Consider the following 27,967-nt stretch of genomic DNA (forward strand, 5'->3'; position numbering starts at 1 on the left):
GCATGATCCATGTCAGTAATATTATTCTTTATCTCAGGACAATTAGAATGGCTAGCTAATAATATGTATAAATAAGTCTACGAGGTTGAACTGATATCTGAATAGAAATGAGAAATACAATAACTTTGAAAAACAATGCAATTTACTAATCTCTTGACTTACAGCATGTCAAGTTTTTGCAAGCAAATTAAACTTTTCGCAAAGCTAATAGTAAAAGTTAAAAAGTCAGACAAACTGCTGAAAGAATTCCAAGTCCTAAATGAATTCTTGTTTATTCTATTTCTTGTGGCCATTAACATTTAAACAAATATTCAACTAAATACTTTCTCTATTGTGCATGTGTGTGCTAGTGTAGCAGACCACAGATGCAATAAAACTTATAGTGGGATAAACATCTCTCCTATATATGGATAACTAATGACAACATATATCTATTGTATGTATATGTACATATATATGCATATGTAATACCTATGTAATACACATATGATAAATATATAAATTTTTGTTACATATAAATGTATAGGTATATATATATGTTTTATATATGCACAGAATATAAAACCTTATGGTTTTATATATATATATTTAACATATATGTTTGTGTGTATATATATATATATGCACACACAAATATATGTAGGTGTATACAAACACATATGATGGATATGTGTGTGTATATATATATTATAGTCATTTATGTAAATTCATAGATATATTTATCCCAAAATAAGTATTACTAGTTCTATTTACTGAAGTCAAATTCCTTACTCTGTTTTCACAATGAAACATTCTTTTGTTTTCTGACTTTTCTAGTCTAATTTGATCCTAGCAGTGCTCCTTTCTTGGCCTCCATGGTAAACTTGTTCCTGTAATCAGTTTTCTGCTTACTCCACAGTCTATCCCTGACCAATTTTATCCTTATTTATGGCTTTATCTACAAAATTCCAGCCCACTTTGCATTCAGCTCCCCGCTTGGACATGTCCACATAATTAGCATTGTTTCTCCAGATAAATTCATTATTGTCCATGCCTTGACACTCTCACGGGATTGCTCCTTCGCTTAAATCCCTTCTCTTCACGGTTGGCTTTTCCCGTTTCCTGTCCCCCGAACCTGAACCCTGGAGGTGGTTATTGTCTCATTCTCCTCTCTGACTATTCTTCCCAATAACCCATCCAGTGCCAACTCCTTCTCATCTTACTTCCTAGATATATCTCACATCTTCTCTGCCAAATCATTCTACCACCCATTTTCTCCTGCTGGATTTTAGGTGAAAGCCAGAATTATTTCAATACTGCAAAATTAATCCTTTTTTGTTTTTTGACTGATTATATTTAAAAGGCAAATATTACCATGTATCCTACACGCTTAAAACTCTTTATTGGCTCTGTAGTGCTCACAGATTCATTTTTTTTCCTTGTTAGCATGGCATGTGTGGTTCCTGCCTATTGTTCCCCTCCTTCCTGAGAAGTAAGCCTCTAACGATGCACAAACTTTGTATTTCCTTGCATGCACTACACTGTTTCAGTTCTAGAAGACTTTGCTGGCCACTCTCGTTATCTGACAGATTCCTTCTTCCCTTCTTCAACCTTCCAGATAATGGAAAGAAGATAGGTTTTAAGGTCAAAGGAATCCAGGCTCAAGTTTCAGCTCCACCACCTGCTGTTTCTGAAAACTGAATAATGGAGAATGAGTCAAAACCCTACTGATAGACCTCTTTCCACGAAAATTACTACCAAGCAATCTGTTTAATAAATTTAAAAGAAAATTCTTGCTTTAGAAGGAATTTTAAACTCCACTAAATATCTGCTTATGGTATTGAGGCTTCATTGACTGATCTTTTACAGTTACACAGATTTGTGTTCTGAATTAAAGATCTTATATAGGTTGCTACCATCAGCTATTCTGGAAAATTCAAAATAAATTATAAGGGATTGGCCTTTTCTTTCATATTTCTACACATGTGATCAAAATAATTATATTTCTATCTCAAGTTAGTGTTAAGCAAATATTTTTATCTTAAGTCATGCTGGTCAAAATGTTGGCTCTGTGTGTGTGTGTGTGGGTGTGTGTGTGTTTAGCTGAGTCCAATGGCAGATTTCCAAATATATATCTTGCTTGTAAGTGTTTTCATTAGAGAGTAGAAAAAATAATTTTATTCTTATTGGCAGGTGTATTCCACATATGTGTTTATTCTAGAATTTGCAAACTGTGACGGCTTTCTTTTCGGTATGAAAATTGTAACCGTGTGTTTTAAAGGGCAGAGGAATCCTGGCACTAGAGTAATCACTTCTAGTGATATTTAGTAGGTACAGAAATGGTGTAGATATCTCTATAGCTATAAAGGGATTGTTAGCACAGAAGATGCTAGAGAATAATGTAGGACAAGAAGAATCAGTTTAGCACAGTCCTAGAGATTACTCATTAACTGCCTGTTGCAAGAGGCCAGACTCTGAGAATTCCCTTTGTCCATTTCACTTGGAAAACATGAGCTTCTCAAAGAGTAATGGTTCTCTTGAAATCTCTTTTTGAATTTCTAGGCTCCTCTCAGAACTGAGAAGATAATGAGGTATACTCAGAAGGGTTTTCATAGGTCAAAAACAACCTTCGATAAACATTGAGGTCAATTAAAATTTGGGGTTAACTCAGCTCTTCCTTTGATTATGAACCATATAATAAGGTAAAACAAATTTATTAGAATTAACTTCTCTATGATAGTGGGATTACAAATTATGTAAATTGCTTTTTTTGCTTAATTGAATTTTTAAAATTTTCTTCAATAACTATACAAAAAAGAAAAATTTCTTTTTAATGTATCTTCATAGATGAACATAACAGAAGTCTCTACATAAAGTGAAAATATTTTCTATCACTTTATTTACTGCTAGTGATGTTTAAAGGAACTTCAACATCTTAGGGATATATGCATAAAAAAGTGTATGCCATTTTACATTTCAGAAAGGCACATGTTATACTTAGTACAGTATATTATATCTAAAGTTGGGGCAATTCCTCTGTTTTTATTTGTAAACAATTTTTCTCAAATTCCACAGGAATATTTTACATAGATCCTAAAATGATATCCTCTAAGGCACAAAACGAAGTCTACTTTGCCTTAAAGTTTTAAAGATTTAGAGGCACTTGGTTATTTTTATTTGTTTCAGGGCAAGATGGGGTAGTACGAGCAAGAAGGATGGTCAGAGGAAGTGGGGTATTGAAGAGAATCAAAATCAAAATATGAATCATAAATTCCTTATGTGACCTCTCACACCAGAACTTCCGTGTTCTCTTGGTTTCTTTAGAGAAAAAGGAGGAGAGTGAGAGTGAAAAGGAGACAGGGACAGAGAGAGAGACAGAGGGAGATTGGATTAAAGAAAGAATTGAGTGGTCTATGGGCATCTCCAAATAGGAAATATTTCTTCTATTTTCAGCCTTTCTGTGGCGGGAGGGGGCGGGGCGGGGTTTGTTCGTTTCTTTTGTTCTGCTTTGATGACATCCCCTCCCAATGTGAAAATTCACTTCCCCATTCTGCCTTCTCTAGTCTCATTTCCCCAAAACTTCTTGGCTGCAGGTCTGCCACAGCATACTCAAACATTTCCTCCAAGAAAGCACTCCGGAGTCTGAGCCAGGTGTTAAGTAGCAGCACAGCTGGAACCAGACATTTTGACTTGACTTCCTCTTAAGGGGACAGGTAAATTACCATTTTTGATGCATAGTGTTTTGCAGGTTCCTTAGGATTCTAATGCCTTTGGTGGTCCTTTGGCCTCAGATTATCATAACTCAAGATTTAAGGTTGAGTTTTTATTTTTTTAACATTAAAAAGTAGAAAAATGCAAAATTTGATGTAAAAACACTCTCATTCAATATTGCAAATGTTAATTGTTTTGTAATTCTTAACTCAGATTGTATAGAAACAGATAGATACGTACACTTACACAGATGCGTACACAAACATGCATATACACACTGAATGTTCCATTTCATATAGAACAATATAGAGTAAATGAAGATCTCCTTTGTTCCTTTCCTTAAATCCATTACCCACTCTTTCCCTCCCCAAACCAATGCCAAAGTATTAATTTGATTCCTTCCAGTCAACTTATGTTCTAATGTTTTTGCATACATATGTATGTGTGTATCTCCACTAACAATATATTGTATTGCTTGGTGTGTTTTTAAAATTTTTGCATAAATGCCATTGTATAATTCAGCAAATCGCCTAACAGTATATTTTTTGTAACTCCCTTGATATATATAAGACTAGGTTACAGCTGTTGATTATAGTATGAATATATCATAACTTACTTACCTATTTTCCTGTCGACCCTCATTTATGTTGTCCTTGTTTCTCCATTACAAATAATGTTGCAGAGAATGTTCTGATACACATATTTAAGAGTATATTTACTTACTGGGCTACAGAGCATGTGCATAATTCAGCTTCAAAAGATATTGTTGAGACATTTTCTAAAGTAGTTGTACCACTGTATATCCCCCAGGCAGAGTATACGTTTCCATTTTTCCACAAACTTATCAATGCTTGGCTTGGTCAGGCTTAATTTTTTTTTTTTTGCCAATATGATACACATGAAATGACATAGTGTAATTTTCCCTCCTTCTGCTGAATTTGGGCTTTGTTTGTTCTTCTTTTTCTAATCTCTTAGGTGTAGTTTAAGATTGTTTATTTGAGCTTTTTCTTGTTTGTTAAAATGGCCTGTATTGCTATAAATTTCCCTCTTAGGACTGCTTTTGCTACATCCTATAAGAGTTGGTATGGCGTGTTTTCGTTTTCATTTGTTTCCAAATATTTTTTGATTTTTCCCTTTATTTCTTTGAGAACCCATTTGTTGTTCAGTATCATGTTGTTTAGTCTCCACATTTTTGTTTCTGTTCGTTTTTTTCTTGTAGTTGATTTCTAGTTTCACAGCACTATGGTCGGAAAAGATAGTAGATACAATTTCAATCTTCTTAAATTTATGGAGGTTTGTCTTGCTTCCCAATATATGGTCTATCCTTGAGAATGTTCCATGTGCATTTGAGAAGAATGTATATTCTGCTGTTTTTGGATGGAGTGCTCTCTGTATATCTATTAAGTTCCTCTGGTCTAGTTTTTCATTTAAGTCCACTATCTCCTTGTTGACTTTTTGTCTGGGTGATGTATCCATTGATGTAAGTGTGGTGTTGAGGTCCCCTACTACTACTGTGTTGTCATTGATATCTCCTTTTAGGTTTGTTAATAGTTGCTTTATGTACTTTGGTGCTCCTAGGTTGGGCACATGCATGTTTATATGTGTTATGTCTTCTTGGTGGAGAGTCTGTTTTATCATTATATGCTGCCCCTCTATGTCTCTTTTTACCAGTTTTTAAAAAAATTCTTCTCCCCAAAGCTCACCAGTACCTAGTTGTAGATTCTAGTTGTGAGTGTCTTTACCAGTTTTATCTTGGAATCTTCTTTGTCTGATATAAGTATGGAAATACCTGCTTTCTTTTGTTTGCCGTAAGCTTGGAGTATCATCTTCCATCCCTTCACTCTGAGCTTATGTTTGTCTAAAGTTGATATGTGTTTTCTGGAGGCAGCATATTGTTGAGTCTTGTTCTTTAATCCATCCTGCCACTCTGTGTCTTTTGATTGGAGAATTCAATCCATTTACTTTTAGAGTGATTATTGATATATGAGGGCTTAATACTGCCATCTTATCACAAGTTTCTCAGTTCTTATGCATTTCCTTTGTTTCTTATCCCATGTATTTCAGACTACCAATTTGATTAGGTAGTTTTCTCTGTTGGTTTTGTTCTTTTTGTCCTTATTTATTGTAAATGTCTCAGTTCTAGTTATTTGTTTAGTGTTATCCTTAGGTTCGTATAAAAAATCTCATAGTTGAAGTAGTCCATTTCCTGATCGTCTCTTATTTCCTTAGACTATACTGACTCAGTGTAATTTTAATTTTCAGTTCTCTGATTATTATTAATAAGATTCAGCATCTTTCATTTCTATGTTGACGATTCAGATTTTTCTCTCTTACATTACAGTTTATGACCTTTCTCATTTTTCTCTTGGGCTACTTTTGTTCTTTCTTCCTTTGTCTCTCAATTTCTCTTTCTCTCTATTTCTTTCTTTTCAATTGTCAGACATTTGTCATAATAGCCTTTATAAATTTTTTTTCTCAGTATATTACTTGTTTTCAATTTGGCCTCTAGTGTTAGTTGTCATAAAAAAGTTCAGATTTTGATATAAGCAAATTATTAATCTATTTACTTATGAGTCATCCTCTTGTGTGTTTCTTAAGAAATCCTTTTTTATCCAAAGTTTCAGAAGATGTTCTTCCAAATATTTATCTAACATGTTTTAAAATTATTTTCCATATTTTGAAATTTAGTCCATCTGGAATTTATTTTATTTTACAGCTTTATGTAAGTATCAAATTTACTTCTTCCCATGTGGAAAGCCAATTGTGCCCACATGATTTATTGAATAGTCTATCTTTTCCCCACAGAATTGTGTTTTTACTTCTATGGTACATAAGTTCTTATATATGCTTGAGTCTGTTCTGGATCCTTTAATTTTTTACAGACCTTTAAATCTATCCCAGCATCAAACACAATGTTTTAATTATGTATTTATAACAAGCCTTAATATCTACATGACAGATCCCCTGTTTTTCTTCTTCCTTTTTTGGAATTGTCTTGGTTATCTTGGCTGTTTACCCTTTAATATGAACTTTAGAGTCTCTTTTTTTCAGTTTCAGTAAAAAAATCACATCAAGATCTTGATTAGAATTGTATTGAACATTTGTGATAATGCTGGGAATTTCTCCTTCTATGAAAATAGTTTGTCTCTCTCTGTTTATTCAGATCTATTTTATTTCCTTCAATAACATTTTGCCATTTTCTCAACACAGTTCATGGGCCTTTTTTGTTATATTTAATCCAAGGGATTATAGAGGTTTTGTTGCTATTCTGCATAGAAAACCCTTTTTTATTGCATTTTTATTTTGATTTTTTGCTGATGTATAAGAACATTTTGGCTTCTGTTCTTCTATGGATCTTGTTTTATTAGCTTATAGACTATTTTAGGTGTTCTATGATAGAAAATTACAGTGTCAGTGAGTAATCACAGCTCTGCTTCTTCCTATCCAAATCTAATATGTGTTGTTTATCTTCATCTTTGATTAGAACCTTCTTTTAATGATGAAGAGCATCCAGTTTGTAACCCTTTTCTTCCTGTTTCTGACTTTAGTAAAGATGCCCCCAAAGTTTTGCCACAATTGTGAAGTCAGATGAAGATTTTTTGGTAGATACCTTTTATCTAGCTAAAGAAGTACTTCTATTACTAATGAGAGAGTAAATTAGTAATATGTTACAAAATCGATGTTGAATTTTATTAATTGCTTTTTTGTGTCTGTCAAGAAGACTGTATGATTTTTCTCTAATCTCTTCTTATGAGAATTTCAAAAGATATGGAAAAGATGAAAGAATATGTAGCATCTGCTCTCAGTGCCTGCCTGTTTCCCTTTCCTAGGCTGGGGTGACTGTCCTCAACTGCAGTGGGTGTAGGCCACTAGTGGAGCACAGCTGTCTCTGTCTCCAGAGAATTACTCTTAAGCAATGGGGCCTGCCTCTGCAGGGAAGTTATGTGCCTCCTTACTTTGCCCTTCACACCAATCCTCAAGGCACTTCCCAGTCCACAGCCCACAGCCAGTGACTGACTGATTTAGTCTACAAACGGTCCTCTGCCTTACCTCAAGGTGGACAATTCTGAACTGTGATATGAGCTCCAGAACTCCTGTGGGCCAAGGCAGGGAAGATTTTACCTGAGATCTCATCTTTGCTCAGCCCCTTACCCCTCACTCTACTGCATCCCTCTGTCCCTACAACTTTTGTCCCTGTAGGGTACCTACATTGTTGCCTCATATCCTTCTCCTAGAGAATCTGACATAAAACAGATTAGTACAAGGAACACATAAAAGTTCAATCCTTTACTTTGTTTTTGCTTTCTTTTTCTCTCACTCTTTCTCCCTATCTATGTATTTGCTTCTCAGTGTATATGTATGTATATATACATATTTGTATATGCATCTATATGTATGTATGTGTATGTTTACTGCTTTATCGTTTGAAAACAAGTTAAAGACATCAGTACAGTTCAACCCTATTATTTCATCAAGCATTTCCTACAGGTAAGGAGATTCTTCTACTGCAAATTTAGTATGATCATAACATTTTATCCTTCAATCTATTAAAGTTGTGAATTTTGATTACAGATTTTGTTTTGAGACTTTTTGTTTTGAAGTGACATCAATTTACACAAAAATTATGAAATGTAATTTTCACCTAGTTTTGCCAAATGGTAGCATTTTTTTAATTATTTGAGAATAAGCTAAGGACATGAAGGCCCATTACTCCTTAACACTTTAGTGCATAAAAACAAGCATTCTCTTCTACATAACCACAGAATAACCATCAAAATTAGGAAATTAACATAGACCTAATATCATCATCTAATTGGCAGATCTCATTCCATTTGCCATTTACCCCAATAATGTCCCTTATAGGTTCAAGATCCGATCCAGAATCACATGTTAAATTTAGTTGTCACGTAGCTTTAATTTTTTTCAATTTGTCACTGTTTCTCTTCTTGTATTTTATTATTTTGACATTTTAGAAGAATACAAGTGAGCACTTTAAGGTGAGTTACTTTAAGTTAATGGAAGATATAGCTAATTTAAATATATCTGATATTATTCCATGGGTGATGCATTTTTGTGCAAGAATACCACAGAAATGAGGCTTTATGCATCCAACTCCTACATTTTGAAAAATTCAATCTTAACTCTCCTGTCTTTTAATTGTAGAGTTAATCTATTCATATTTTGATAATCACTAGTATAGATTTTTATGTATTCCTGCTATACTTTTTTGTGTTTTCTTATCCTTTCCCCCTTTTTATCCTCATTTTTCCCCATTCTTTCTAGCCTGTTCTCTAGAGTGTACATTAGGTATATGTTGGACCTTCTCATTCTAAACTTCATGCATAAATTTTGCTTTTAGTAAGGATTTCAGATTAGTAAAATCTCTCAATCCTTATATGTATGCAAATTTACTTGTTTTTACCTCTTTAATAATTGCTTAGCTGGGTATAAATTTTCTTTAGTGCTGCAATTTCTTCATTATTTTCTGCCATCTAGTGTTGTTAGTGAGGAGTTCATGTCAATACATCTCCAATTGCACTTGTTGATATTTTTTTTTCTCTTGTGACTGACAATCATTGATAATATGTAACTTCAATACAACTTGCTAAGTGTGTATTTGCCTCTGCTGGTTTCGTTGGTATATGTTTGCAGTATCTATACCACAAAAACCTCGCATCTGAACACTGACAGGCGTCTTTACTAGTTTTTCATAGGTGATGGTTTTCTACGCAGCCCTAGCTGGTAAGCTTTCTCTTTAGTCCTGTGGGTGGATTTTATTTAGTCTCCTTTTTAAATCTGACCTCTTCATCATTCCTCTAATTTGATTCAGTTTCTTGCAAGTTCCAGCCCTCAGACAGGCTTCTCTCCTCTGCTAATGTTAAAACCTGGTCTCCAACTTTAATCAGGCCTGTATTTTGGCCTGACTTTCCTATAATCCCTGAAGCTACAGCTCAGACACATTCATCTAACTATGAGTTTCCTCTTCGTTTGGCATTGAAAGATTTGTCTTTCTCTTTTCAAGTTCAAAAATGATTTTGTTTGTGTGTTTTGTTTTGTTGTCTTCTCATACTTTTTGTAAGTTAAACAAATTGTAAATTTTTAAAATAAATTAAAAGCAAATTGAAAATTATAAATTACTATGCAGATCTCTCTCTCTCTCTCATATACACACACAGAAAGCTCACATCCTATGAGCACTGCGAACACTGTACCCACTTTAGAGAGGGCTTACACAGGCAACTAATAACACTTAAAGCTAATATGAAACACTTTACCTGATTTTCTATATTTCAGCCTATCCTATGTCATATCCTTGAAATTAGTGTTACATTTCACTACAGCAACAATGTCAAAAACATCAGAGTTGGATCAAAGAGCCAAGCTAAGGTTCCAATAGAACTCACATTCTTTATGTTTTTACTATTTCCAAGACAATATTTTTAGAGTTGTTCCAATGACCGTGATGTTTTTAGTTGTAACTCCTGTGTCAGAGGTTTTCACATCCTTCACCATTCTCGTAGATCAAGTTCTCACCCAGAAACCAGAAAAATTTCTCTACTGCTCTGGAGACTAATGTTAACTCCCCAATATGAATACTGAATAAAATGGTAGTAGGTTTTGCTTTTTTGTTTTTTGCTTGTAAAATAGATATAATAATACATACTTGATAGCTTTTGAGAGGATTGGATAAAATAATGCACAGAAATTTGGTACTATGAGTCTACCATGAAGTAAAATCTCAGCAAGTAGTAGCCATTTTTGCTATTATTGTATTAATGTCCTTCAGGAGCTACTGCCCCATCCTCAAGGTCACCTCACCACCACGTGGGAAGCAAGTGTGAAACTTTAAGTTTAAAATGTACATAGCAAGATTTCTTATTCACAAACAGAAAATTATAGAAAGTAATCAACAAATACAATTCAACTAGAAATGTTTTTCAATAGTAAAAAGCAGAGGAGATGTTTCATATAAATGAATTTTCTATATACCAAATTCCTACTGCTTAAATAACCATTTTAGATGGATGTATTTCTAAAATATATCGCACATTTTTCCTGCTTCCTAATCAGTATATGCCATATCTAAATCCCTGTTATTTAAATGACACCAGGTTATCAGTAATTAGGTTAGCCACTGTCCTAGATTTGTGGGTCTACCCATAGGAGTATACAGAGTTTTGCTACTATTGTCATTCCCAGGATGACTTCTTGTTTTTTAAAACAGTCTGCTAAAGCCATATTGGTAGGTGGGGTAGGAATAAAAATGAGATGAAGTGGATTTTCTTCATGTGTTGGGAAAATGTCCAGTGGAGAGAGCTCAATCACAATTGCTTAAGATTGAGTACAATTGACAGGTGATCCATCCTGAAAACTAGACAGCTCTAGGATTTTTCCAGTTTTTCTTTCTTCAGGATACAATAACTAGGTCCCATTCCTAGGGATTCTATATCAGTAGCTACATCTGTGAAAAATAACAAGTGACTCTGATATAGATGGTCTAGAGAGACCACTTTAAATAACACTCTCCATGTTTTCTGGGAGAGTCACTGAAATGATTCAAAGCTGGTGTCCTTCCTATGATGCTACATCTAGGGAGAGCTTTATATATATGAAATGTGGCAAAACCAAGGGAGAAAGTGAGGCACCATGGGAAGAACAATAGAGAGGGAATCATATTCTAATCCTGGCTTAGCCAGTAACTGGTTGAATAACCTTGGGTATACTATTTCACTGACGGACCTTAATATCCTTATCTGTAAAATAAAAGAATTAAAGAAACTGCTAGAGAGTCTTTAAGGTCCCTTTCATCGAAATCATGTTAAGATTCCTCTCTGAACAGGCTACCAATGAATTGAGGTTTTGCGAGTCTTGAAAACAGTAGTAATACGCAGTAATATGGTCAAATTATATCATTCATTCTTCCCACAGTATCCAGAAATTTTGTGTAAAACACAAATCAGATCATATTTCTGATAAACTGCACACCAACATCCTATTGCACTATTAATCAGTCGAAATGCCTTACCATGGTCTGCAAGCCACCCTGCCCCTTTCTTGAACCAGCCTTGTTCCACTCTCCCTCACTTTCGCTTACTGTCCTGACCTTCAGCTACACTGCTCTTCTTTTCACATTCCACTTTTCCACTTTAAAACAGTGAATTTGTTGAACACCTAGAACACTGTACTCTCAGAGCCCCACTAGGGCTCTGCTTCATGCCAGACGGGTCTCTTCTCAAATGTCAACTTGTCAGAGAAGACCTTCCTGACCACGCTGACCAAAGTAATGCAGCACCTCCCACAGCACTCTGGAGCCATGCTTGCCAGCTTTGCTTTTCTCAGGGCACTCATCGTGATATGATACTGTGCAGTTACTTCTTTACTACTGTCCTGTCAGACTCCCTCGTTTAGAATTAAACTCCATGAGAGCAAGAACTTGGTCTAATTCGCCTGAAAGACAAGTTGTGTGAAGAAAACAAAAGAGGCACAAAAACACGAAGTTTTTTGTTTGAAGTATGACTTTCCAGGTCTCCGTGCATCAAATTCTTTAAAATCAATTACCCTCTAATTTCTCAAACTTTTTTTGAACAAAAATAATCATTTTGAGGTAGGTACAACCAGTTATTTGAAATCTGGTTGCCAAGTATTCCTGTGCTTAAACTTCTTGTTTTTTTTTTTAAAGATTGGCACCTGGGCTAATAACTGTTGCCAATCTTCTTTTTTTTTTTTTCTTTTTTCTTCTTTTTCTTCTCCCTAAAGCCCCCCAGTACGTAGTTGTGTATTCTAGTTGTGAGCTCTGTGCTTACACTTGACCACTGATCAAAAATGCAAAGATAATATAGCAGCTAACTGCCAGTAACCAAAAGCATTAGCATCTATTCCTTCAACTTCCTTTCAATAATCAACATTGACTCGTGGTATGTTTTTTTTTTTTATTAAGGTTATGATAATTTACAACCTTGTGAAATTTTACTTGTACATTATTAGTTGTCAGTCATATCGTAGGTGCACCACTTCACCCTTTGTGCCCACCCCCCGCCTCCCTTTCCCTTGGTAACCACTAATCTGTTCTCTTTGTCTATGTGTTTATCTTCCACATATCAGTGGAATCACACAGAGTTTGTCTTTCTCTATCTGGCTTATTTTGCTTAACATAATACCCTCAAGGTCCATCCATGTTGTTGTGAATGGGATGATTTTATCCTTTTTTATGGCTGAGTAGTATTCCATTGTATATGTATATACACCATATATTCTTTATCCAGTCATCAGTCAATGGGCACTTAGGTTGCTTTTATGTCTTGGTTATTGTGACTAATGCTGCAATGAACATAGGGATACATGAATCTCTTTGAATTGCTGATTTCAAGTTCTTTGGACAGATACCCAGTAGTGGGAGGGCTGGGTCATATGGCATTTCTATTTTTAATTTTTTAAGAAATCTCCATACTGTTTTCCATAGTGACTGCACCAGTTTGCATTCCCACCAGTGCTGCATGATCATTCCTTTTTCTCTACAACCTCTCCAACATTTGTTATCTTTTGTCTTGGTTGTTTTAACCATTCTAATGGGTGTAAGATGATACCCTAGTGTAATTTTGATTTGCATTTCCCTGATGATCCGTGGTGACGCACATCTTTTCATGTGCCTATTGTCCCTCTGTCGTGGTACATTTTTATAGAATTATCTCTTTCCATGATGAAAAGTATAGGTCTTAAAAATCAATTGTACTCCTTTTAGTCTGAACTTCCTCATGTCTGAAGTGGTGAGTTCTGGGTACTAGGTCTAATGCCTGCACCCACGCCTAGACCTTCCCAACTTCTGAGCACTTGCCTCCCACTTGAAATGTGTTTCTCTTCCATCTTCACACTCTTCCTTCCCACCGACTTCTTTGCTTTCACTTAGCTTGAAAAACTTTCACTTGACTCTACTGCCCCCTTTAGATATCACATATTTCTCTTTCCTTTCTTTGTCAAAGTGCTCCAAGGAATGGTCTGCTTTTATGGTCTACAGTTAGTTTTCAAATCCTTGCAATCCAGCTTTGACCTCCATACCCTTATGGTACCGGACTCCAGAAGGGCTACAGTGGTTAATCCTATTTCTGGCAAACCCAATGTTTTTTCTCAATCCTAATTGTCCAGGGACTCTGTAGCATTCAACACTATCAAACTATAAAACTATGTGTTATATACTTGTAATTTATTATAATCCTCACAATATCCTTTTAAAGTATGTATTATTAACCCATTTACAATTGGGAAAAGTGAGGTTCAGAGGCATTAAATAACAGCTCAGAAAAAGTGGAGCCACATTGGAGCTCAGTTCTTTCTACTAGGCCACATTAATTTTCAAAAGCAAGGAAGCATAGTGTGTGAGTAGGGGAGATTTAACATATATTTTACATTCTGGTTATTTTCTTTTTATAAAGGTAGAAGTCAACCTAAACAGACCAGGCCTAAGTATTGATGACAATATTTGGTGATATGTATTAGAGATACTTACTCATTTGTGCCTAGAAAAAGATTGAAAAAATATATACTAATATATTTTTATGAGTGGATAGATCTGGAAAAAGTAGGTCTATATGTGGCTTTCTTTCAGACTTTCTATATTTTCTCATTTTTTATATTATATTCTGATAAGTACTTTACATTAATAATAAAGTGAGAAAATAAGGTTCACTCATTCATTCAAAACATATTATTGAAGTTTTACTTGAAAACTATGTTCTAGACTCTTGGGACACAACGATGAAGAAGACGTACCTGATTATGGTCTTTGTGGAGGTGGTAAAGGAAACAAAGTGCTATGGTACAACTAAAAGGAGAACCAAATCCAGCCTTGATTGATGCAAGAAGGTTTCCTGGAAGAAGCACTATCTAAATTTAGACTTGACAACTTGGGGGAACTTAGCCAGGTGAAGGGAAGAAAGGAATACTCTAGGAGTAGAAAAAAATATAAACCAGATCCTATGGATGTTAAAAGTTTTGTTAAGAACTTGGCTACCATTTTGAAGGCAGTTAATTGATTTAATTGGGTGTAGGGGTGGGGATGGTTAAGGGTCATAATCAGATTTGATTCTAGCAAGATTAGTCAGGTGCAGACAGTTGATATTAACCTCAGTTGCACATTAAAATGACTTGTGGAAGTTTTACAATATACCAATGCTTGAGACCCAAACCAATTAAACTCTAGAAGTAAGGTGTGTGTGTGTATATGTGTGTGTGTGTGTGTGTGTGTATGTACACAAACACCTATGCATGTAAAGCTCCCTAGTATTCTAGTATGCAGCCAGGATGAAGAAACACTTGATTAGAAACAATTGTGTGCTGGAACCAGCTCATAAGCTCAGGAAAGCCAAATTTAAGCATCACTTTCTGACTCCATATTCAGAAATGTGATACATTTCTGTGGTATCACATTGGTGGCTTGAAATTAGTCATGCTGTGAATATTTACCACATAGAAATTGGCAAATACTACAAATTGAGACTTTTCTTTTCTTCCAAGAAGTGATTGTTAAATATTTACCAGCACTCCATCAATAGAAAGTGGAAACAAGACTAATGTAGAGAAGACAGCAGATCTGAAAGTTAAAGAAATCCAGAAAAGAGATGGAGAGACTTGTGAAATATTTAGCTTGCAGAAACACAGAATTTGGTGATTGATGGGATATTGGATAAAAGGAATGGAAAGACAAAAACTGCTCTCAAATTTATGACTCAGACAACTGGATCCATGGTGTTAGCATCACTGTGATAAATATAAAAGGGAGAAGTCCGTTTAGCTGGAAATAGAGGGACCAGAAGGAGAAGTTTTGACATATTGGATCCAAAGTGCCTGTGGGATACGCACTTGGAAATGTCGACTGGCCAGTTGGATACTTAGCTCTTAAATTCAGGAGAGATTGGGGCTGGAGGTGAAGAGCTGAGCCCCACCTCCTTCAATTTATACTTGAAGCTGCGGCAGCAGAGGAGACCACCTAGGGAGAGTGCACAGAGTAAGGGAAGTCGGTGGCTTAGATGAGCCTGGGAGAAAACCGATGTTAAGAGCCAATGACAGCAAGAGGAGACAACAGAGACAGTTGTGGTCAGAATGGACATGGTCGGAAAGAGAGGAGGGGAGGCAGAATTGAGCAGTGTCACAGAAACCAGAGAAAGAGAGTAACTAAACCAGGACATGGAAGCTCCATAAATGCTGCTGAGATATAAAGTAAGATAAGGATAACCCGCCAGATTGAGGTGGGCTAGGAGTTGAAGGAATGATAAATTCTTCCAAGTTTAGCTATATGGAAAAGAGAAACTTCAGGAGTCTTTGTTGTTCTTTATTGTTATGGTTTTAAAGTTGGAAAGATGAGCACTTTTAATTGGGTCATTAGAGAAGAAATTGAAGGAATGAGAGACGGAAAGAGAAGTGAGAATGCTAAAAAGACAGGAAGTGGTAGGATTCAGAGCACCGGAGAAGGATCAGCTTTAGATTAGACAAAGCACTCGTTTTCTATACTAACCAGGGAGGTGGAGGAAAGGATCCAGTACAGCTGCGGAAAAATTCTACATGTTTTGGGAAAAGAAGTTGAAGAAATTAGGCTTCTATTTGCTTTGTGAAATAGAAGGCAAACAAATTCTGTGAGAAGGATCTGAGAGGTTGTAGATCAGGGTTGTGAGGAGATTTAAGAATTTCTAAATAGTTGCTGAGGAGAACAAGAAAGAGAAGTACTGCCGGGCAGCAATGAAGACCGCGGGCGAGTGGGAGATAATGTGTTTATGTTGCTTCTAATCTTTCTGCTCATGTAATTTTCTGTAGCAATCAGGGATTATATTTAAATAACTTTCTTATTGTTGCTATTTTATGTATCATTTTACACTGTGTGATATACCATTATAGTGACATATCTTAAAATTTCCTTTTGTTGGAATTTTAGACTGTTTCCAGTTTGGGCTATTTTAAATAATGCAGCTATGACTAACTTTATTAATAACTTACAATTTGAGTGTTCCTTTATATTTGATCAAAGGATGTGAACTCTTCGCAGATATTAACATCTGTTTTTAAAAGCATAGTCCCCAGGCCAGCCCAGGTGGCCTCACGGTTAAGTTTGGTAGCCTGGGTTTGGTTCCAGGGCGTGGGCCAATACCACTTGTCTGTCAGTGGCCATGCTGTGGCAGTGGCTCACATAGAAAAAAGGGAAGATTAGCAGTGGATATTATCTCTGGGTGAATCTTCCTGAGCAAAAAACAAAAAAAAAAAAGAAAAAATGTCATCCCTAATGATTGTTTCCAGCAAAGATTTCTCTGCCCTTTTGCCAACACTAGAAAGTCTTGTTTTAAAAATATTTGTTTAATATGTAACTCATTCTATGATTTTATGTATCTTTCTTTGACTATCACCGTGGTTGAATATTTCCCTTATATTCTTTCAACTACTGGAATAAACCATCCTAAAATATTTTCTTGCTTAGCTAGAAAATTAATTTAGCTCATTTTCTTCTTTTCTTAGCAGAAGTTCCTTTAGGATTCTTTTAGAGAGATTCTAAATGTACCCATATATGTAGATATCACTCAAACCTCCATCCTTACTTGTAGGCTCGTATCTATTTTTTAATTTTGGAAATGATTATGACTCACTGTTTCAAGTATTACCTTCGTGGTTGCTGTATCACAATCCTATATAATTAGCCTCACTTCTTACCTAAATTTTAACCTTACATTTTGATTCAGGTGCCAGCCTCTCAGCTTGAGAGCATTCTGATGAGAGAGGAAGACTGTATCACAGGAGCAATGGACTCATCCTGGGGAACAAAGAAGCACAAGACTTAAGGAAAGGGACGTGAGATGGAAAAATCAGTTTTGGGAAGCGTGAAGCCATCGTGAAAGTGCTGTCAGGTAAAAAGTAACGCCAAAAATTGGAGAAAAAGATGAAATAGATGCTAAATTAACTTAATAATAGATTGTGAACAAACGTCTTAACTGATATTATTAGCATTATTGCTGTGTTTACAACCCTATGATCTAATCTTATCTGATTTTTAAAATACAGTAATTCTTTTTCATTTTTAGATACTTATTCTATTCTATTACTGAAAAATCTTAGAGATTATACACAGTGGCTCTGATATTAAATTTACAGGTTATTTTATCCATCTGAGATAAAAAGCTTTCAATTCTCTTTTCAGAAAGAATTTAAGGTGGATGATTGCAATATATCTGAAATTTAACAATAATTTTAAATGACTGGATATTCTCTTACTGCCTCATTACCCAGCTTAGACTTTACTCCTTATTTATTCCACAGTATCTGTTCTACATTCACATCAACGTATCATGGATGGGATCAGCTGTAGCGTTCTAATTTGTGATTTTCATTAGGCTTACTAACAAAATGGAAATGTTGCCCTGAATGACATCAACAAACAATGTCTATAAAATATAATAAATATACAGTAATTTGTAATCTTGAGGATTATATGGTACCATGAGGAAAAGGATGCAGGCAGCGTAGTGGTTGCAAATCCCAAGGACAAGGAATCCAGAAATGCAAGTGTTGGAGAGCACTAGCAATACTTGTGAAAAGTGATCTCAGATCTTACACCATCAGCATGAATCATTTACACAGTAAAATTCCCACAGTAAAGAAGGACAACAGATCACTACGACTTTATAAAAACAGACATTGAGATGACCCAATTTTCTTTGCCCTAATTCCAAATTTACCAGCACTGTTGGAAATTATAATGTGGATTGTGACATACACTCCAACACAGCAGGGATGTTCATTTTCTGCAGATGGGCATAACTGATTCCACCTGTAAAATTAATAGGCTGACATTTTTGTTTATAGGTAACCTCTTATTATATTGGCTAATATGTCTGTATATACACTGTTGGTAAGAGCTGGAGTTGGATAAAGAAGTAAAATTCAGTCTTCTTTGTCTTGTACCAGACTTCTCTTCTAGACATTTTTCTGGATAAGGAAAAAATTTATTATACAATTTACTTTTAGAGATTTTGAGTTTATGGATTTGGCATGTTAATTTATTAATCAATGTATAATACAAAGCATTAGCAATAAAAGTATTGTTCTAAAAATGTTCTTATTTTAGACAAGGTAAAAATTATGGCTTCAAAATCAATGTTCAAAACAGTAATACCCACACTAATGAAAACTACACTTTTAATAAATAATATTGTCCCCTGTAGTTGAAGACATAATTTCAAATATAAAAAATAAAAACTTCTACTAATATTACATACTATTTTAAAATACTCTAAAATCAATAATCTGCAGGGTCATAAAGATGAAAAAGATTAATTTTTAATCAGGGAAAAGAGAAGATTGAATCTGTTACTGAAAATAAAGCAATATATCATTTCTTGCTAAATATAGTTATAATGTTTTTCTTATGTTTCTATTCTCCTTTGTAAAGTAGAATCCATTTTTAAAAAGTCAAAAAATGATAAATAATATTTTCTAAAATTATGATATGCTTAATATGTCTTTTTCAATTTTTAACTTTTAATATAAAGATATTCTGTGGAAAAATGACTTTGGAAAAAAAGATTTTAAATAAATAGGGATACTTTTGCCCTTTTATGAATGTGACTAAACAAACACTGAAGAAATGATGACAGATACATTACTCATGTCTTTTCCTTAGACACAGATTTTCAAAACTCTGTTTTAGACGTTAGCTATCAAATATATGACTGAATTGTGAATTAAATATATTCTTAGTCAATATTGAAATTTAAATTGATACTTTTCTAAGTGAAAATTAGCTAATTTAATGGTATTAAATTCACCTCCAATCTTTTCCCTCTTTTTTTAGTTTAATCCTTCCCTTCACATTGGTGGAAACTTTCTCAAATATAAATCTTTTCTCTGTCTGAGCACCAAATCACTCTATATTTTTATTAATAAGTGGGATATGTTAGGGTATGACTCACCTCAAATTTCTTACCAATGTAATTGCATCATTGCTATTATTGATGAAGCTCCAACCAGTGCTCCAAACTTGTGGAAATGGCAATTGCTAGTCCTACATATCCTAATATACAACCCTTCCTCTCAAATATAACTGTGGTCTTGCCTGATGCCACTCTCAGGAACCCTGCCAAAAAGTTTGTTCTGTTTTGAGAATTCTGTTTTGAATTCCAAAATGGTCTTAATTTTCATTTGAATTCTTTAATCCTAAAACTAATAATGTAAAAAAAAAAAAAAGCTCAAAAAATCATAGTTGTGTTCGTTTTTCAGTTGTCATTACCTATAGAATTTTCAAGAAACATTGCAATAGCCTACCTCATTCACCTCAATAATTGGTTATTCTACCATACAAATGTCTTGAGTCTGTGAATTATCTTTTCCTTTCATGTATCTCAACTAGTTGTGCTATTTTGTGAATTGTTTCCCAATGAATAGCTCACTAGTTTTGAAAGAAGTCACCAAATCCACTCAACCCATAGCAACATAAACAAACAAAGGTAAAAAACAAAACAACAAATGAGTGAGCTGTTTTTTCAAGTAAATAGCTCATTGCGCCATGATTATCATTTGGTTTGCATATACTCGATAATGGTAGCATAATATTTCAGGAAGTAAACTCATTTCTGATTAATAAAATGATATTTATATCATAGTATGAATGTTCAGAAAAAGAGATTATACTTAAGACTGCCTTCCAAATTAACAAAACCTAATTCCTCTAGTACCTTATTTTATTTTTCAGATGCCAAAAAGGTAAGGAGCATGTTCTTTAAGAGAAGAGGCTGAGGCATCCAATAGTTAATTTCAATCCCAACTCATCTTCTCCTAAGTAGGACCATGACATCATGACCTTGGTTTATCTTAAATCCTCATTATTTTATAGAACTTGGGCTATACCATTATGTACTTGCTTCCCATAAAAATTACACCATTTATTTCACCAACTGTGACTTTTTTTTCAATTATATTTTATGTTCCCAAGGCTGATAACATATTTTTAGTTTCTCTGTATCCTTGAACTACATAGCATAGTTCTAGTTAAAGGGGGTGTAGGTGCTTGATGATTTAAATAATTAGTACTATGAACCATAGTCTAATATCTTTGGGTCATAAATCTAAGACCTGTTGATCTTACCAGAAGATTTTCACACAGTTTCATTATGATCTCCACATGGTTTCCAGGTATTGTAAGATGCCATGAGATGTAAGAAACATCCTTAATTCAGAAAAATGTGGGAAAAGTACACCTTAAAGTTAAAGAAATAACTAGAGTTTGCTGAAAACTTAGAACATACCAGGCATTGTACTAATGTAAATTCATATTTAATTTAATTATCCCGAAGTACATAATAATTTGGTAAGTAAATTTGTTTTAGCATGCACATATTAAAGTTTGTTGAAGTTAAATAACTTTTCCAAAGTGACAGATATAGCAGGTGGCAGATAGAGTAAGCTTAGAATCTAGTCTAATAGGACAATTCTATTAAACAGAGCTGGTTTCGCTTTCATCATAAATGGAACAACTTACGAGGGTATAATGTGAGGCAGTGAAAGTCCTCATGTGCTTTCACATTTCTTTTTGACCCTCTTACCAGGCACTAAAATTTAATTCATTTCCTTTATTAGAGTTTTCCTTAAAGGAGATATCTGGGCCCAGGATTATTATAAGAGTCATTAGCATGAAGATGCATTTAAATTCATGAGAATGGGTAAACTCTCCAAGGTAAAGATGTAGAAAAGTAAGAAGGCTCAATAATGAACACTAAGGAATTCAAGCATTTAGAGGCAAAAGGAAAAAGAAGAATAAGCCAAAGAGGAAGAAAGGGAGCGGCCACTGAGTTGAGGAAAACCAGGAAAGCATTGTCATGAAAGTTAAAAGAGGGCAGTATTTCAAGAAGGAGGGAGTGGTTGACTCTGGTGAAGATTGCTGAGAGTTCAAGTAATATAAATCAGAAAGCGGTCTATTGAAATAAGTCATTGGATGTCATTGTGATCTTGATAAAGGCATTTCAGTGGAATTATGGGGTGAAAATCACTCTGCAGTGAATTGAGAAATGGGAGGTGAAGACATGTAAACAGCTAATGTATACAACTCTTTTGAAAGTTTAACTTTGAAGGGGTGCAGAGAAATGGGATTGTAGGTGAGGAAAAGGGATGCATTTTTATTTATGACAGGAGATTCCAGACTATGTTTATATGCTGATGGGAATAATGGAGTAGAAGGGAAGAGAGGGGATAGCTAAAGGGGCAAGAGCCATAAGAACTGCAAGAAGAGAGGATGAAATCCAGAGGAGGAGGGTAGGAATTTGCATTTGAAGCTGGGGGAGAAGGCTTTCTCTCAAATGAAATAAAAGGGGGAAAAGGAGATAGATTTTAGTGTAGTTGGGATTTTAGATTTGGTGGAGAAAGCATGAGGCATTTCCTATCAAATGGCTTCTATTTTTTCAATAAAATATGAAGTGAGGCCATCAGCTGATAAAAAGAGTGGAATAGGGATGAGAAATGTTTGAGGAGAGTGGAAAATATGTAGTCTCTTTAAGAAGCAGGAAAAGTAAACCTACTGTAAAAACATGATAACATGACTGGGAATTATTCAATGTCAATTTGATCTTTGAGGTTTAAAGTGAAACCAACCAGCTTCAATAGGGTGATTTTCTCCAGCCATACCTAGCTGCTCCCATGAAGGCATTGAGAAGGCTGATGGCAGGTATTTTTCACAATTGAGGTTTGCAAGACAAGCACAATCACGGGAGAGAAATCAATGTAGAGGGTCTTTTCAAGCTTGTGTTACAATAACAGACATTAGACTTTAGGCTGTATAAGGGTGAAAATGAAGCTAGGAGGGGCGCAGAATAATGAGAAACTGGTGAGAAAGCATTGGAAAATTCATGAGGTAGGCGAATGGTAGTGGTGAGGATGCTCAAGCAAATGACCTAGGAATTAGATGTTTGTAATACAGATTGTAGGAGTTAAGTATCTGTTTATGATAAAGCATAGGATATGAATATAGGAATAAATTGCTTAGGCAGATTGAAGCAAAAGATAAATAGAGAAAATGAGGCTGAGGAACTGGGACTCTAAAGTGTTGGTGTATTCATCTTTGCAGATTTTCAAGTCACCAAGAATGATGGCAGGGTTTCAAGAATAGTTGAAAACAGTAAGGTGAGAGATAAAACATTTGATGGATAATGACGTATGCACAAGATTCTAGTAGAGAAGAAGGAAATATGGACATAGGGTAGATGTCTCAAGTACCCAAGCAAAAACAGTAACGGTAGTAAAAGTCTAGAAGTCATAAGAAAAGCAAAGAGGATATCAACTCTAACTTTTTGTCCCTGGTCTACTTGTGGATTGAGAGAAAAAAAACAATCTTCATTTAAGAGAATAGCAGGGAAAGTTATCCCTTCTTGGGAAAGCTGAATTTCAGTTAAGGTAGAAATGTTTTGCAACATTCAGATTATTTGCTCTTCCTAAAATGAGAAGAAAAACATGACTAATAATGTAGTTGTAATGAAAGTCTTTGAAGATGTGTGTTCAAAGCCTGTTCTCATTACAGATGAAATGTAAGCTGCCAATGAGTTAAGGAAGATTGTGTATTAGTCTTCTACTGCTGCATAACAAATTTAACTGCGTAAAACAACATCCACTTATTGGCTCACACTTCTATAGGTCAGAGTCTGACATGGGATCACTGGGTTTTCCACAAGGGTTGACTTCTCATGTAGAAACTGGTAAAGAATCTGCTGACAAGCTAATACTGGTTGTTGGCCAAATTCACTTCCTGACGATTGTAGAACTGAGGTCTCTGTTTCTTTGCTGGCTTACATCCAGGGATTGCTTTCAAATCCTAGAAGTCAACTGCATTCTTTGGCACGTGGCCTCATCCACTTTGAGGCCAAAAATGGGGTGTCAAGTCCTTCTCATACTTAAAGTCTCTGACTTCCTCTTCTGCTGTCAACCAGAGAGAACTCTACTTTTAAAGGGTTCATGTAATTAGGTTAGGCCCATCTGAATAATCTCTCTTTCTTAATGTTAACTGTGCCATATAATATAACCTAATCATAGGAGAAACAATTCATCATATTCACTTTCCCAAGGATTAGTATGTGAAATCTTGGTGACCATCCTAGAATTCTTGGTAACGAGCAAGAAAGAGTAATATGAAGTGTGACACTGGCACTGAGATGATGGGTTGTCCTGAAGAAGGTGTTCAGGTGAATCTGGTCTATGAAGGCTCTCGTTATCCATGGGATATGGATATTAGATATTTATCCAAGGATAAAGTGAATCCTTTAACATGGAACACAAGGCCTTTCATGACTGACTCCTAGAAATCAGTTCAGCCTCATCTCTCAAATTTCTCTCTTATTGGCCATACACAGCACCTCCATACACAGAATACCTCCATTTTCCTAAACATGCCATGTTCACTCAGGCCAGTTAACAAAAGAACAAATTCAAAAAGTCACCTTTGAATTCCTTAGGACCAAGTTCTTAGTAATTTTGATTCAGGCGTACAAGTATATTGCAAAAAGACATCTCTTTTCTTCAGTTAAATGATTAAATTATGGTCGGGTTTATGGAATAACTTGAAAGGGCTGATTGCTTCAAATACTGTGGTCTTACATGACTTGGTCCTTCCAGCATGGAGCTTTCTAGTACAACGGATATTCTGGCATATGAGAGTGGAAGTAAGGTGAAATAAAGTGATTATTCCAGGGTATGGAACCAGACAAAATGACTTTGAATCCCAGCTTTGCCACTAAATGTGTGATCATGGGCAAGCTGTGACACTCCGCTTCCATTTCCTCATCTGCAAATAGTGGTGAATGACCATCCCAATGATGGGTGGAATTTAAGATAATGAATTAAGAGTGTCTGGGACATTATAGATTCTCAATAATGTAAATACTTTATAAATATGTGAAGGGGAAAAATGCTGTTAATCCAGATTTACAATTCATAACCAACACCTCAGCTTCCGTTTGTATAAAATGAAGAGATTGAACTAAAGGCTCCCTAATGCTTGTTTAGTCATTATTATCTAAATTTGGTAGCATTTAGCGCTGTGCTAGTCACTATAGAATACAGAAAAATTTAGCAGACACAACCAGCCTATAGAACCCTAAAGTGTAAAGATTATGATAAGGCCCAATCTCATAAAAATTAATTAGAAGATACTATGCACATCAGAACGTGCATAGTATTAATAGAATACTATTAATAGTATAAGAATCTTAGTGCGACTATATAGGTGAAAAAACAAAGTAGTCTAAAGTTCTAAATAAACATATACAAAGAGTAAGAGTTTGCAACCAAACTAATAAATGAATTTATTTATGGAAGCAGAAATAAAGAAATAAATATTAACAATTTCAAGAAGGATTAAATAACAGCATTTTGGTACAGAAGACAATGAGCAGAGGGAGCCCCCACCTTAGCTTGGTGGTAGGAATAAGAAAAATACACAAAAAAGATGGTGGCACTTTTACTTCTTTCAAATTTATAAGGAAGTTCCTCAAAAGTGCAACTGGAGGAGAATGTCAGAATGTTGATATTTTCCAGAATCACACTCGAGGATTTGGCAAGACAGTAAATTTGTGTTAGACCATAAATAGAATGTGTCACTTAGAGAGATACCAAGATCGACTTGGTAAAATTGAATGCCATCTGCAGAGAATTGGATCCTAAAACTGGGAAATGATTTAGATCATAAAGAGATAGAAGCTATGACTATTCCTTATTCAATATGGATAAGCAGTTCAGGAAGAAATGAGCCAGTTGTATTGAAGTTTGAAAAGTGTATTGGCTTTTCTCACTCATTTTATTGAATGTTTTAAGAAATTATTGAACAGGTATTTGGAAAGGCTGCAGAGTGGCTAAATGAGTGGGCTCTGGGCCCTTGGGTGAAATACTTAACCTCTTGGGGCCTCAGTTTCCATATCTGTAAAATAAAAATAGAAATGGTCCATGTTTCGTAGGGTTGTGAGAAAATTAAAGGAATTAAAGCAGAGGAAACAGAAGAATATCTGGTGCCCTAGAGCATTGTCTATTTTTCTCTTTGAATTATTAGCCATGTAGTTAGGGCATTGTTGGCACATAGAATGGAATTCTAGGAGCCTTTTGAGTTTTCACATTTATTTCAGAAACATTCCCTTACCTGAGGCTCCTAGAAATGAGTAAAATGAGTATGAGAGGAACTGAGCCCTACACCCACCATCATAGAGCTGTTCAGTGGAGAACCAGGGCTCCTGTGAGTACAGTCTGTGTCCTAGGGTGAGAAGAGTAAGAGAAAGATCAAGAGGAAGCTGAAGAGGGAATCATAGGGATGAAATCCAATAGATTAGTAGGTAAAAGAGAAAATCAGCTAATCAGATAGAGGACTAAACAGAAAGAATAGAACATCAATCAGCAATATTCCTCAAAAAAGTGTTGCTACATTTGAAAATGATAATGAAGTACTGCGAGAAAAACATCAGAAGAACACAAAGACCCAGAATTCACTTCCTTCTTTAACTTTTATTTTCATCTTTAAATTTGAACTAATCAAATTCATTATGTAGGGTTGCAAGCTGGTTTTAAAATATAACTTGTCCTTCAAAAGATTTATTTAGCGCCAAGTTTCAGCAATCTTTCATGCCAGCTTCCTCCTGCAAACCCGCATTATCAAGATAAAGTAAAGAAAATTAAAAAAAAAAAAGGCACCACACAGAATTTAGACCAGCTATTGTTTTAACATACATTACATGTCAAGCTTGTACAAACCAGTTTATTTTAAGTCCTGGATGGTGGGAAATATACATTTTTTAATTGCACACATCCCAGTTTTACTAGTTTGCTCATTTTACAACGCAGTTCTATTGAACTCCCATTAGATTGGCTATTATTTTTCTTGGTAATAATAATAGTCCATGCAAGATATATGAATTATTTCTACAATCACTATCAAATGTTTTTCTGGACCTAATTAATAACAGCCAAGGTGAGGAGCATCCATACATAATCGTCTTAGGTGTCAGCATAGCTTAGCGAAAGATCACGCGCAGAGTTGATTTTCTAAATATCCACTGAAATAACATATTGATTCTTTTTTAAAGGAACGTGGTAAAGAAAAGGAAATTGTACATGATTATTCAGTCTTTAGTGAAAAATCACATAAAATAGCCTTCAATAGGTCAAAACAAATTTTAATTTACACTATTTGATAAATAGCCTTGTAATAATTTTGAATGATACAATTGACTTGCAGACCTAATAAGCCAATTCTTTTGAAGAGCAGTGCAAATTACTGAAGACATTGTTATCCTCTCTCTACTTGGATATTGATTCATTTCTATATAACAGGAAAAAAAAGAAAATTGTAATTATAGCAGCGCTGTTCGTTCTATTATAAGTAGAGGACTACCAACATTTCTATTATTAACCCCTGTTGTCACTGGTTTATGATCTCAGCAGTAAACTTGGCATGGATGCTGCCTCCTTGGGAGTACATTTTTTCACCATGTTTCATAAGCCATTTGTCTATTTATGAATTATACAATTGCCAGAAATGATGTGCACTCGAATAGGCTTTTGATTTCCAATCACTCTGAATAAAGGTTTACGTTTTAAAATGAAAGCAGAGGCTTCAAAATATTCCATATTCCTTTTGACATTTTTGGTTTGTCCTTTTTATTTTTTTAACTCCCCAATCTGTCTGTTTAAGGCTAAATTTTAATATAAATTAATAAAACGTGGTCTCAAGAAATTGGCTCACCTCACCCATGTTAACAATTGGCACAGATTGCTAGGGGAAAAGTCAGCAGCGATGATTGGTATCAATTGCCGGACTGACTGAAATGGCGCTATTAGCTTTGTGACAGTTCACTCAACCCATCAGGTGTGGGCAGGGACCTAAAGTATTTAACACGCATTTGGAAAACTTCTGATTCACATGCGTACCAACTAACACAGGATTGTTTTCTGTAAAGTTTGAATATTATCAAATAAATACTTTGTCCTGTCAAGTTACTTTGAAGTGTATTTTGCCTATTTTGGCTCAAAAGGCCTTTCATGATGTTTGATAAGGGAAACCACGGCTCAAGAATATGAAGGCATGGGGGCTGGCCCGTGGCTGAGTGGTTAAGTTTCATGTGCCTCACTTCGGTGGCCTGGGTTCCCAGGTTCGGATCCTGGTTGTGGACATACTGTACTCGTCAGCATGCTGTGGAGGCATCCCACATACAAAATAGAGGGAGATTGGCATGGACATTAGCTCAAGGCTAATCTTCCTCAAGCAAAAAAAAGAAAAGGGGAAAAT

This window comes from Equus quagga, chromosome 9 (genome assembly GCF_021613505.1).
Source record: "Equus quagga isolate Etosha38 chromosome 9, UCLA_HA_Equagga_1.0, whole genome shotgun sequence".
Classification (NCBI taxonomy): Eukaryota; Metazoa; Chordata; class Mammalia; order Perissodactyla; family Equidae; genus Equus; species Equus quagga.